General features: G+C 47.0%; 1 pseudogene across 1 annotated transcript; it reads left to right on the top strand.

Annotated features, from left to right (window-relative positions):
- Window positions 1-9,618: 9,618 nt before the first annotated feature.
- Window positions 9,619-10,472, top strand: LOC308514525 (TCF3 fusion partner-like; annotated as a pseudogene). The gene has a single exon. The product of its transcript is annotated as a TCF3 fusion partner-like (transcript).
- Window positions 10,473-11,286: the final 814 nt, after the last annotated feature.

The following is an 11,286-nucleotide window of genomic DNA, read 5'->3' as shown; positions in this document are numbered from 1 at the left end:
TTCTTACTGGCACTGGAACCCTGGGCTGGGGCCTGATGTGGGGCTGAGACCAGTCACTCCTCAGGGCGGACCTCTGCAGCCAAGATATACCTCCGGATTTTTATCTACCACACGTGGGTATGGGACCAGCCCATTCTACATCTCTGTCCCTCCTACCATCTTGTGCCTTCTTTTTTTAAAAAAATATTTTTTATTGATTTCAGAGAGGAAGAGAGAGAGAAATATCAATGAAGAAAGAAAATCATTGATAGGCTGCCTCCTGCATGCCCCCCATGGGATTGAGCTCACAACCTGGGCATGTGCCTTGACCAGGAATCAAACTGTGACTTCCTGGTTCAAAGTTCAACACTCAACCACTGAGCCACGCTGGCGGGGCATGCCTTCTTCCTTAAGCCTTAGTTGTATGATTTCTGTCCAGCTAGATTTGACACAGCCCTGAATGATGGTTGCTATGTAGTTTAATTGTAATTTTAATGTGTATGTGGGAGGATGATAGTACCATATTTACCTATACCACCATCTTGACAGGAAGCCAAAAGGTTGTTTTTTTTAAAGAAGAAAAATACAAACATTTGAACATGCATCACCTAAAAATTTGTATGGCAAAAGACACCATAAAAAAAGAGAAATGAAAGCTTAAAAAAATAATATATATAACCCATACAGGGGGCAACAGGATTATTTCCCAATAAACAAAGAATTTCTACAAATTGTTATGAAAAAGGTAATCAACCTGACACAGAAGATGAGAATAAGCAATTTGCACGAGAGACAGTCCAACCACCAATACACATTGGAGATGCTCAGTCTTTTCCATAGTCACAGAAATGCAAATGGAAGCAATTGTGAGATACAATTTTCACTCTCCTGGTCAACAAAAATGAAAGAGAACCACCACTAACTGCTGCTAACTTAGAATCAGTCAGGCACCTTTATCATTAAATGGGAGGGTGGACTGTCCAAAAACAGTAACTTGGTAATATACTAATGAAAATATTCTAGAGATAATCTGTTTTGAAAGTCTCTTATTCATATGTATAAAATATGAATATATAAGTGAAAAAACAACAGGTTTAAGTGTATATTATATATATGTGTGTGTGTATATATATATATATATATATATGGAATTTTTTTTCAAGAATGTGTATTGCAGCAAAGATGTTCATTGCAGCAGTTCTGCTGTGGCAAATATAAAACACATACACAAAGAAATGAAAACTGCAAACAATATGAATGTACATTGAATCTGAGGACTAGTTTAAGAAAGTGTTTGACATATACAAACTTGAAAATTATGCAGCCTTTTAGAAGAAATAAGTCAAATTTATATCTAAAGACATATGTGGTATACCTATGGCCTATTATTATTGAACTAGAGGCCCGGTGCACAAAAATTTGTGCACTCGGGGGGGAGGGGGGGTCCCTCAGCCTGGCCTGTGCCCTCTCACAGTCTGGGACCCCTCGGGAGATAACGACCTGCTGGCTTAGGCCTGCTCCCGGGTGGCAGAGGGCAGGCCCAATCCCTAGGTGCAGCCCCTGGTCGGGCTCAGAGCAGGGCCGATTGGGGAGTTGGGGCATCGCCCCCTGTCATGCACAGAGCAGGGCAGATTGGGAGGTTGCGATGCCACCCTCAGTCACATTCAGAGTAGGGCCAATTGGGGGGTTGGGGCACCGGCCCCTGTCACACTCAGGGCAGGTTTGATGGGGAGGTTGCGGCACCACCCCCTGTCACGCAAAGATCAGGGCCAACCAGGGGGTTGGGGCGCTGCCCCCATCACGCACAGAGCAGGGCCCATCAGGGGTGTTGGGGCTCCGTACCCTGTCATGCACAGAGCAGGGTCGATCAGGGGGTTGGGGAGCTCCCCCCTGTCACTCACAGAGTAGGGCCGATAGGGGAGTTGGGGCACCGCCCTGTGTCACAAACAGAGCAGGGCGGATCAGGGAGTTGGGCCCCGCCCTCTATCAACCACAAAGCAGGGCCCATCAGGGGATTGGGGTGCTGCCACTGTCACACGCAGGGCAGGGCTGATGGGGAGGTTATGGCTCTACCCCATCACACACAGAGCAGGGCCCATGGCGGGGGGTTGGGGCACCACCCTCAATCACCCACAGAGCAGGGCTAATCAGGGTGTTGGGGCACCACCACTCTCACACTCAGGGCAGGGCCAATGGGGAGGTTATGGCTCTACCCTATCACACACAGGTTAGGGCCGATCAGGGGGTTGGGGCGCCTTCCCCTGCCACGAACAGAGCAGGGTGGATAGGGAGGTTGTGGCCCCGCCTCCTGTCACACACAGAGCCGCAGGGTGATCAGGGGGTTTGGGCGCTGCCCCCTGTCACGCTGATCCCGATGCCGGCAGGCCTCTCGGCTCTGATGATCCTGGTGCTGGGAGGCATATTTCTCTATTACTATATAGGATAGAGGCCTGGTGCATGGGTGGGGGCCGGCTGGTTTGCCCTGACGGGTATCCTGGATCAGGGTGGCGCTCCCGCTTGGGTGCCTGGCCAGCCTGGATGAGGGGATGATGGCTGTTTGCAGCTGGTCACACATCCTTCAGTTCGGGGGTCCCCACTGGGGTGCCTGGCCAGTCTGGGTGAGGGGCTGAGGGCTGTTTTCAGGCTGGGGGTGACTGAAGCTCTCAACCGCTCCTATTTTTCTTTTATTTTTTATTCTGGGCCAGCTTTAGCTCTTGCTCCAGCTCTGAGGCCTCTGCTGCTGAAAGCAGGTATCTTGTTTGTTTGGGTTCTATAATTGAAACACTGTTTCAACTCCAGTTCTGAGATCTTGGCTGGCTGAAAGCAGGTTTCTAATGTTTTGTTTACCTTCTATATTTGTAACAATGTTTCAAAATGCAAGCTCAGAGTCTGGCAAGACAGGCGGGGAATGTAGGAGTCCTCCATCACTGAAGCAAGCAAGCATCATGTTCGCTTCAAGCTGCTGGCTCTCGGCTGCCATCTTGGCTGGCTGTTCATTTGCATATTGCCCTCATTAGCCAATGGGAAGGGTAGCGGATGTACGGCTAATTACCATGTTTCTCTTTTACTAGATACGAAAAGCAACTTGCGAGGTAAGTATGACTTAATTTTTAAAGCAACAATAAAAATCATACATGTATTTAGAATAGAGAAATGTGTAAAAAAAATTAAAAAGATTCACATCCCTACAGAATTATAAAGGTAAGCTTCACCCTAGCCAGTTTGGCTCGGTGGATATAGTATCAGCCTGTGGACTGACTGGTCCCAGGTTTGATTCCGGTCAAGGGCACAAACCAGGGTTGCAGGCTCGATCCCCAGTCAGGGGCATACAGGAGGCAGCCAATCAATGAATCTCTCTCATCATTGATGTTTCTATCTCTCTCTCCCTCTTCCTTCCTCTCTGAATTTAATAAAAATATATATATATATTAAAAAAACAGGTAAGCTTCAATGACCTATAGAGTATGTATTTATAGGATCCTTATTATTTGACCTTCCCTATTAATTTGGAAATAAACTATTAATAAATTTTAGGTTATCAATAGATTATTCCTCATTTGGATTAATAATACCTTTAAAAAACAAAAGTTTGCTTTTAGCAGTAGCTACGTGTTAAGATGCAGCTAATGTTAAGATCCTAAAGGCAATCAAAAATTCTTTGACTTGAGAAAACTTTAGGTGAAAAGAAAGAGCTGCATCTGGGAGCAGGAGACAAGAGGGGCACACAGAGCAGGTGCTATAGCACATTTTGCCTGAAGGAAAGGATGGTTAGTATTTCAGTAGATAAGAGTAGCAGTGGGTGTGGCCTATGGCTACATGAAGAGCTACCAGTAGGTAAGGTGTGTGCTGGCTGTGAGATCCAAATTCAAAGATAAAACTAGTCTACGGGCAGAGTGAGGGCACTGAGTCATTTTAGTGACCTGGAAAAGTTATTCTGGTACCCAAATTCTTGTCTCCAAAGTCTATTAGACATCATTTATAATTTCAACTTTAAGTCTAGATTCCTCCTATGTGTAAGCATCTTGACTGCCTGGGTTTGCCTGAGCCTCATCAGCAGGGTCCTGCAGGTGAGGTTGCTCTGGTGGAGATGAGAATTTTCCCAATGTTTTGTCATTCCCTACAGTGTTATGCCATGTCATTGCAGACATCAACAGGTCAGCATTTCATGGAAGGAGTCTTTGGTTTGGCGAGGCACGACTCTGAATTTATCTCATAAGTTCATTGGAAATACTTTCCAATATTCTACTTACTACATAGATACTAACAGCTACTTCTTTGGAATGTCTCGTTGTCGCTGAGAAACTGAGGCAGCCAGCACAGGCCCCTCCACAGGATGAGGCTTCTGCTTCTAAAGAAACATCCTGGGGTTAGAGGGGAGGGGGTGCTGCCTTTCCCATCTCAGAGCTCTAGGAGGTGTCTGTGCTCCCCTTCCTGGTATTCTTAACACCCAGAGACCCCTCCCCAGTCCAGGCAGGAATGTTCCAAGCAGACAATCAGTGATTCTCTCTTATCATTGAAAGCAGAGAACAAAGAGGCACTTCTTGACTTCAAGCCACTAAACCAGTGGTTCTCAACCTTGGCTGCACATTAGAATCACATGGGAATCTTTTTAAAATCCTGATTTCTGGGCCTCATCCTCTGGAAATTCTGTTTCTTTGTTATGGGGTAGAGCCACAACATTAGTAACAAAGAAACAGAATTTCCGGAGGATGAGGCCCAGAAATCAGGATTTTGAAAAGATTCCCAGGTGATTCTAATGTGCAGCCATGATTGAGAAGCACTGCTCTAAACAGACTTGACCACTGCGGGCAAAGACCTGCAGCTGAGAGGGGGCAGGTTCTGGGTGTCGCGGTCCAGGGCGTGGAAGCCCTCCTGGGGGAGCAGTGGATCTGGAAGCCTGTGTGCTGGGTCAGAGACATGCCTGCCTCCCACCCTCCCCTGCCCTGCACATAGACGTGCCTGGACTGGGATGAGGAGGAGAAGGAGAACTAGAGGGAAGGAACTCTGAGTGTTGGTTGGCGGCCAAGTAAAAAGGACTGTGACCTTCCCCACCCACTGAATCACTCCCTAAGGCAGCAGGAGACGGAGGGTCTGAGAGCAGCCACACAGCGTTGTGGCCGTGACCCAGGCACCAAGATGGTGTCCATGCAACGGGGCTGGGGAGGTGTCAGAGGACCTCACCCCGGAAAACCCAATAGCTCTCTGTGTGAGAGAGAGAAGGTGGCAGGGAGGGAGGGAGGGAGTGAATTGGACTCGAGGCCTCCAGGCCCAGATGAGGAGAATATACCAGGGATCAGCATGGACGTGAGCTCTGAGGTGAGGGCCAAGGGCAGCTGGTGGGGCCAGCCCAGACAGAGGACTGAGGCCCAGATGTCCTTGACCCTGCTCGGCTCTTCGGCACCTCCGCCTGAGACACACACTGTCTGACATGGAAGTACAACTCCAGAGAAGGGGGTGGGAACCTAAGTTAAATAATATTTTGTTTTTGTTTTTCACTTGGCAGAATGGGGGCTGAAGTTGAAGTTAGGTTTGGTTACTACTAAACATTTCTCGCACACCCGACTGTGTGGTCTGAGTTTGCTGCTGCCTATAAACCGAGAAAAAGTTGTAAAATGAAGTACTAATCTCTAGGGTTTAGGTCAGACCGAGGAGTAGTGCCACTCAGCCAGAAGCTGGCTCATGGCTGGCCAGTGCAGTGATGGTGGCAGGAGCCTCTCCCACCTCCGTGGCAGCACTAAGAGTGTCCAACTAACAGTTTAGGCCCGACCCTTGGGCCTAAACATCCCCCGAGGGCTCCCTGGCTGCCAAAAGGATATCTGACTGCAAGCTTAAGCCTGATCCCCCGGGGAGTGGGCCTAAGTCAACAGGTGGATATCCCCCAAAGGGTCCTGAACTGCAAATGGGCGCAGGCTGGGCTGAGGGACGCACCATTCCCCCCTCAAGCCCCACGAGTGCACAAATTTTGTGCACCAGACCTCTAGTATAATAATAATAATAATAGCCTCCAATTTTTACAAGGATCTTACTATGTGTCAAGCATGATACTAAGCTCCTTGAATGCTTTATCTCATTCCATTCCAGAAACAATTCTATAGGATGGATATTATCGGTATCACTTTTCCACAAATGAGGAAACTGAGATACAGAGATGTTAAGTAAATCACTGCAGGAACACGATTAGTACGTATGTGATTTGGGATTCCAACACAGTTCTGCTGATTCCAAAATTATTGTTTTATCACATGGTTTCCATGTAGGAGCTCTACCTTGAATCAGTCCCTACGTATCCCGGATTATCAAACAGAATCCCTCAATATCCAATATAATGTCGTCTCCTCCACTTTCTCCCTGCCTTGTAACTGTTTTCTTCATTGCACTTAACTACCATCTGAAATTATGTCCAGTTGTTTGCTCAATTTTGTTCTTCTTCTATTAAAATGTAAATTATATGGCTGAAATAACCTTGTTTATCTTCCCACTCTTGTATCCCCAGAGTCTACTTTATTGAGGAGGCACTCAATACTATTTTTGAATGAATGAGTATTTTAAGAAGCAAGGATTAGGTGTCCATTTAAAAAACGTTTGCATGTCTGATAATCCAGTTGCTCCTACTTATTCTTGGTGAGACAGGATAGTAAGAAGCTACGAAAATTCCTTGGCAAGTGGAATGAGGAAACAGACAGATAAATGGTTGAGCAACTTGCAGACAGATAATAAAGCACAAGGTTTGCCGAAACCGGTTTGGCTCAGTGGATAGAGCGTCGGCCTGCGGACTGAAAGGTCCCAGGTTCGATTCCGGTCAAGGGCATGTACCTGGGTTGCGGGCACATCCCCAGTAGGAGATGTGCAGGAGGCGGCTGATCGATGTTTCTCTCCCATCGATGTTTCTAACTATCTCTCTCTCCTTTCCTCTCTGTAAAAAATCAATAAAATATATTTAAAAAAAAATAAAAAAATAAAGCACAAGGTCTTACTTCCCTAACCAGGACACGTAGGAACAAATATTTTACACATTCCAGTCCATGCTGGAGCAGACCTGCCTTGGTCTTGGTCCCTGTTCAGTGACATTCTTGGAAGGTAAAACTAACCAGAGAATGACCCTTATCCCTCTATTAACTCCTTTTGATTCATCAGCATATCAAAGGACACATCTGGAGAGCTGATGAATATTCATATTGACATCCTCTCCTAAGACCTCACCTGAAATTCCCACCTTTAGAAAACATATAAAAGCCCTTAAGATGAAAGACCCAGGGCTCTATCTCTCTGGCACACATCTGCGTCTCCCCCCACCCTTCTTTCCACAGGTGTGCATCTTTGCTTTCTTTCTCCTAAGCTCTAAGTCTAAGGGTTCCCAGGAGACTTGCAACTAGGGGAGCAGTAGGCAGCAAAAGCTCCTCCCAGGCTAATCCCCTGAACCAAGGGTTCCCCTTTTGCCTCTGTAACTTGCTTTTTGAATCCACACAATCCAGCTGGCTCACTTCTCTGCCTCTGCGTCTTTCTTTCTAAAGGGCCAATGAAGCCTAGCCTAGGCTTGACTCTTCCTCACGGTTCAAACGGCCAATGCAGGATTCACTCCTGTTGCTATGTTCTTGCCTTTTCTATCTTAAGTCCTTTCTTGGTTTCACTGTCACCAGCTTCAATAAACGTACTGTCAAAATCACCATTTCATGTTGTGAAATCCAGAACCCACACATTCCAGATTGTGCCAGGGCAGACCTGCCTTGGATCTGATGACATTGGTTTCTTATAGATATTACTTACTATTCTTCTCCATGACTTATGTATGTTAGTTATTTGCCAAAAATATACTGTTTCCTCTAACTTGGTTATTTTTCATAATCCAGCATGGCATAGACTTGATTTAGTAGATCTTGTAATTCTAAAAATTATACTTCTGTGTCCAATATATAAACAAAGTAAATAAAATACAAAACTTTATGTGTACAGATTCCATATTTTTGTTAAAAAAGTCTACACCCACATATTTAAAAGCTTATGTAGATACATATATTAAGATGACATTATTCTCTAACACTTAAGAATTATTTTTATTTCCTCTTTTTCCTTTTCTATATTGCTAACTATTCTGAAATTCTATGCAAGTATTGCTTTCGGACTCAGAACAAAAATATTACTAAAACACTTTACATAAAGATAGTCAATGTCCAATTAGTGTGATAATCAATTAAATCAGTTCTCTTAAGACTTCAGTCATTTTAGCGTTGAGTACAAGTGATCCGAAGCAAGCAGAGGTGCTGAGTGGTCGAGTATTGAAACTTCATGTAGACATTGCCTAAACTCGACCTCTAACATTTCCAGCATGTGTTTGAGCATCCTTCTTGCTGCTTTAGTAGCTAGGAATGGAGAAAAGCAACAGATGGTGACAGTATGACTGTCAGGATGCCAAGCTCAAGAATGGAATTGCTACTTCAAGACTATTTTCCAGGTATACAGTAATATCTCAAAAATGTAAGCACAAAGCTTACCAAAATGCAAATGTTTGGGGATTTTTTACAAAGGTGATTATATAAGATCTTACAGTTTAACATAAAGCATTTAGAGTAAGTTAAGATGAAAGCAAAAATTTAATCAGATTTCCAAATTTGAGTACAGATTTTTTTTCCTAGACTTTCTTAAAATTAAAATAGAATTTGACAGAATAATTCATTTTTATTATTATCCTATCTAATAAAAGAGAAACATGGTAATTAGCCGTACAACCACTACCCTTCCCATTGGCTAATCAGCGAGCTATGCAAATTAATCACCAGCCAAGATGGCGGTTAACCGCCAACAAAGATGAAAGTTAATTTGCATAGGTAGGCACAATGATGGGAGGCAAAAAGGGAAGGGTGGAAGAAGCCGCCTGTCGGTGTCGGAACCGGCAGCCAAGAGCGGGAGAACTGGGCCACCATTGTGATCGGAGAAGCCGGACCACCTTTGCCGGCCCTGGGCCAGTAATCAGAGAAGCTGGGTGGGGCAGGGAAGAGGGGATGTCCGCCTCTTCCCTGCCCAGCCAGCTTCTCAGATCAGGGATCACCAGTTGGAGAACACCCAGAGGCGGGGCCAGAGGCCAGGCTGCACCCCTGCATGGGGACCCCATCCTGGGGCAACACAGCAGGGCCCCAGAAGGAGACCCAGGGGTCGGGGAACGCAATCCGGTGCCTGGGCGGCAGCGCAGCCAGGGACCAGAACTGTATCCCAGCGGGGGCACGCCATCTGGTCTCGGGGGCGACGCAGCCAGGACCCAGAAGTAGACCCAGGGGCTAGGGCTGTGTCTCCGCCAGGGCTCACGATCTGGTGCCGGAACAGTGGCACATCCCCAGCCCCAGAAGGAGACCCAGGGGCCTCCCAAGTGGAGAGTCTCCGTGGTCAGACTGTGCGGTGTTAGGACAGGAATAAAGATGGAGGTGACTCAGATGCCTGGCCAGTGGCCTTAGACCAGCAAGCAGGGCCTTTCAGCTGGGACTTGGGGTGGTTGTGGGGCGAGGAAAGCCAGCAAGAAATAGAGAACTACAACTCCCAGGAGGCTTAGCGAATGGGGCCTCTGTGCCTGGCCACTAAATCAGATTGGGCGAGTCATTTTGCACTTTAAGAGGCTTGCAAGTTGGAAGTTCTGCCCTGAACCAGGGAGAAATGGAGCTGGAGCAGAGAGAGGGGTCCATGGCAGCTGTGGGCTTTGAGGAGTTCTCAGCACCTCCCTGCTTGGAGCTGGCACTGCCTCCGCTGTTCGGTGATCACATTCTGGAGAGCGAGCTTGAGACCGAAGTGGAGTTCATGTCTGGGGGTCTGGGCAGCTCCAGCCTCCAGGAGTGAGATGAAGAGGAGGAGGCAGCCCAAAGCCAGCGGCAGCAGTGCCAAAGGGAACGCAATCGCAGGAAGTACCAGGCGCTGGGTCAGCGCTGCAGGGAGATCCAGCTGGTCCTGAACAGACTTCATCAGATATAGAGGATAACACGGAGACTCCAGCAGGAGCTGGATTCCTATGGCGACGACTACTGGGCCAGCCAGTTCACCACCTTACTGGAGGATGAGGGCAGCCAGGGCACAGGCCCCCCACCGCAGGCAACGCTGAGGATGAGCCTCCAGAGAAAGAGGGGCTGTCCCCGCCCAGGAGGACACTAGCGCCTGCAGAAGCCAGCAGCCCGGCCCCTGGTGAGGGGCCCAGTGGTTGGAAGAGGCGGCAAGTGCCACGGGAAGGGTGCCGGAAGGGAGTCCCACTGACTCCGGATCTGGCCCCCATGCAGATAAAGGTGGAGGAAGACTTTGGCTACAAAGTGGTCGAGGCTCTGGACTCAAGTTGGGTTTCTCAGGGGCCAGACAAGTAGCTGCCCTACCCCACCCTAGCCAGCTCCCCCTTTGACTGACCCCCCAATAAACGGACCCCATGCTCTCCTCGGCAAAAAAAAAAAAAAAAGCTTATAGAGGCATGCTTATAGGATCAAATAGCATAAATATAGATGTAACAGGACAATAAAAAGAGAACCTGGCTATGATGATCACCTGAACGCTGCCTCTGTGTCATGCCTTCTTCGCCAACTCCGTCCACACCTTTGGGAACCTCTGGACCTGCTGGGGCTGGACCCCAACATTCCTCTTCTTATAAGGACTTCAGTGAGATGGGCTAAGAGTCCCACTGGAACTGCCTCAATTTAATGTAATCCCCTCTTTAAAGATCTTATCTCCACATACAGATACATTCTGAGGTTCTGGGGATTAGGATTTTAACATACATTTTGTTGATTACCCAAATCAGCCCTTAACAGCCAGCATGTTTCAGAAAGTAAATTCCTACAGGGTTATTTACCAAACATTCAGAAGTATTTTTAAAAGAGCTAAGCCCCTCGCCCACTGCACGGGCCCCTCCCAGCGAAGAGTGAAGGCCTGGGTTCCGGGCGCCGGAGAAAAACTGGTGCCAGCAGCCAGGGAAAGGGGCCCCCAAGAGGCCCAAGATTGAGAGAGGGCACAGGTCGGGCTGAGAGACCCACCCGAGTGCACAAATTTTTGTGCACCGGGCCTCTAGTTCATAATAAAGATCCATGGCCATCATGGATCTTTTGCCTTTTACCCTCTGGCCCCAAATATTAACATCTAACTATCAATGACTATATTTTCAGAGAATAACAGTCAACATTACCTTTAGCTTAAACAAAGTGTAATTCATAAAGTTAAAGTTTCTGTTGAAAAAATTTATAATAATACCTTCCCAAAGCAAACTATATGACTTATGATAAAATTTAAAGTGTTTGAGATTTGAAGCCAAACAAATTAGGATTTTAATTCTGCCTGTTGCACTTACTACTA

This window comes from Myotis nattereri, assembly GCF_964212035.1.
Source record: "Myotis nattereri genome assembly, chromosome: 2".
NCBI classification, from domain to species: Eukaryota; Metazoa; Chordata; class Mammalia; order Chiroptera; family Vespertilionidae; genus Myotis; species Myotis nattereri.
Note: the sequence above shows the minus strand (reverse complement) of the source record. Positions and strands in the feature narration are given on the sequence as shown.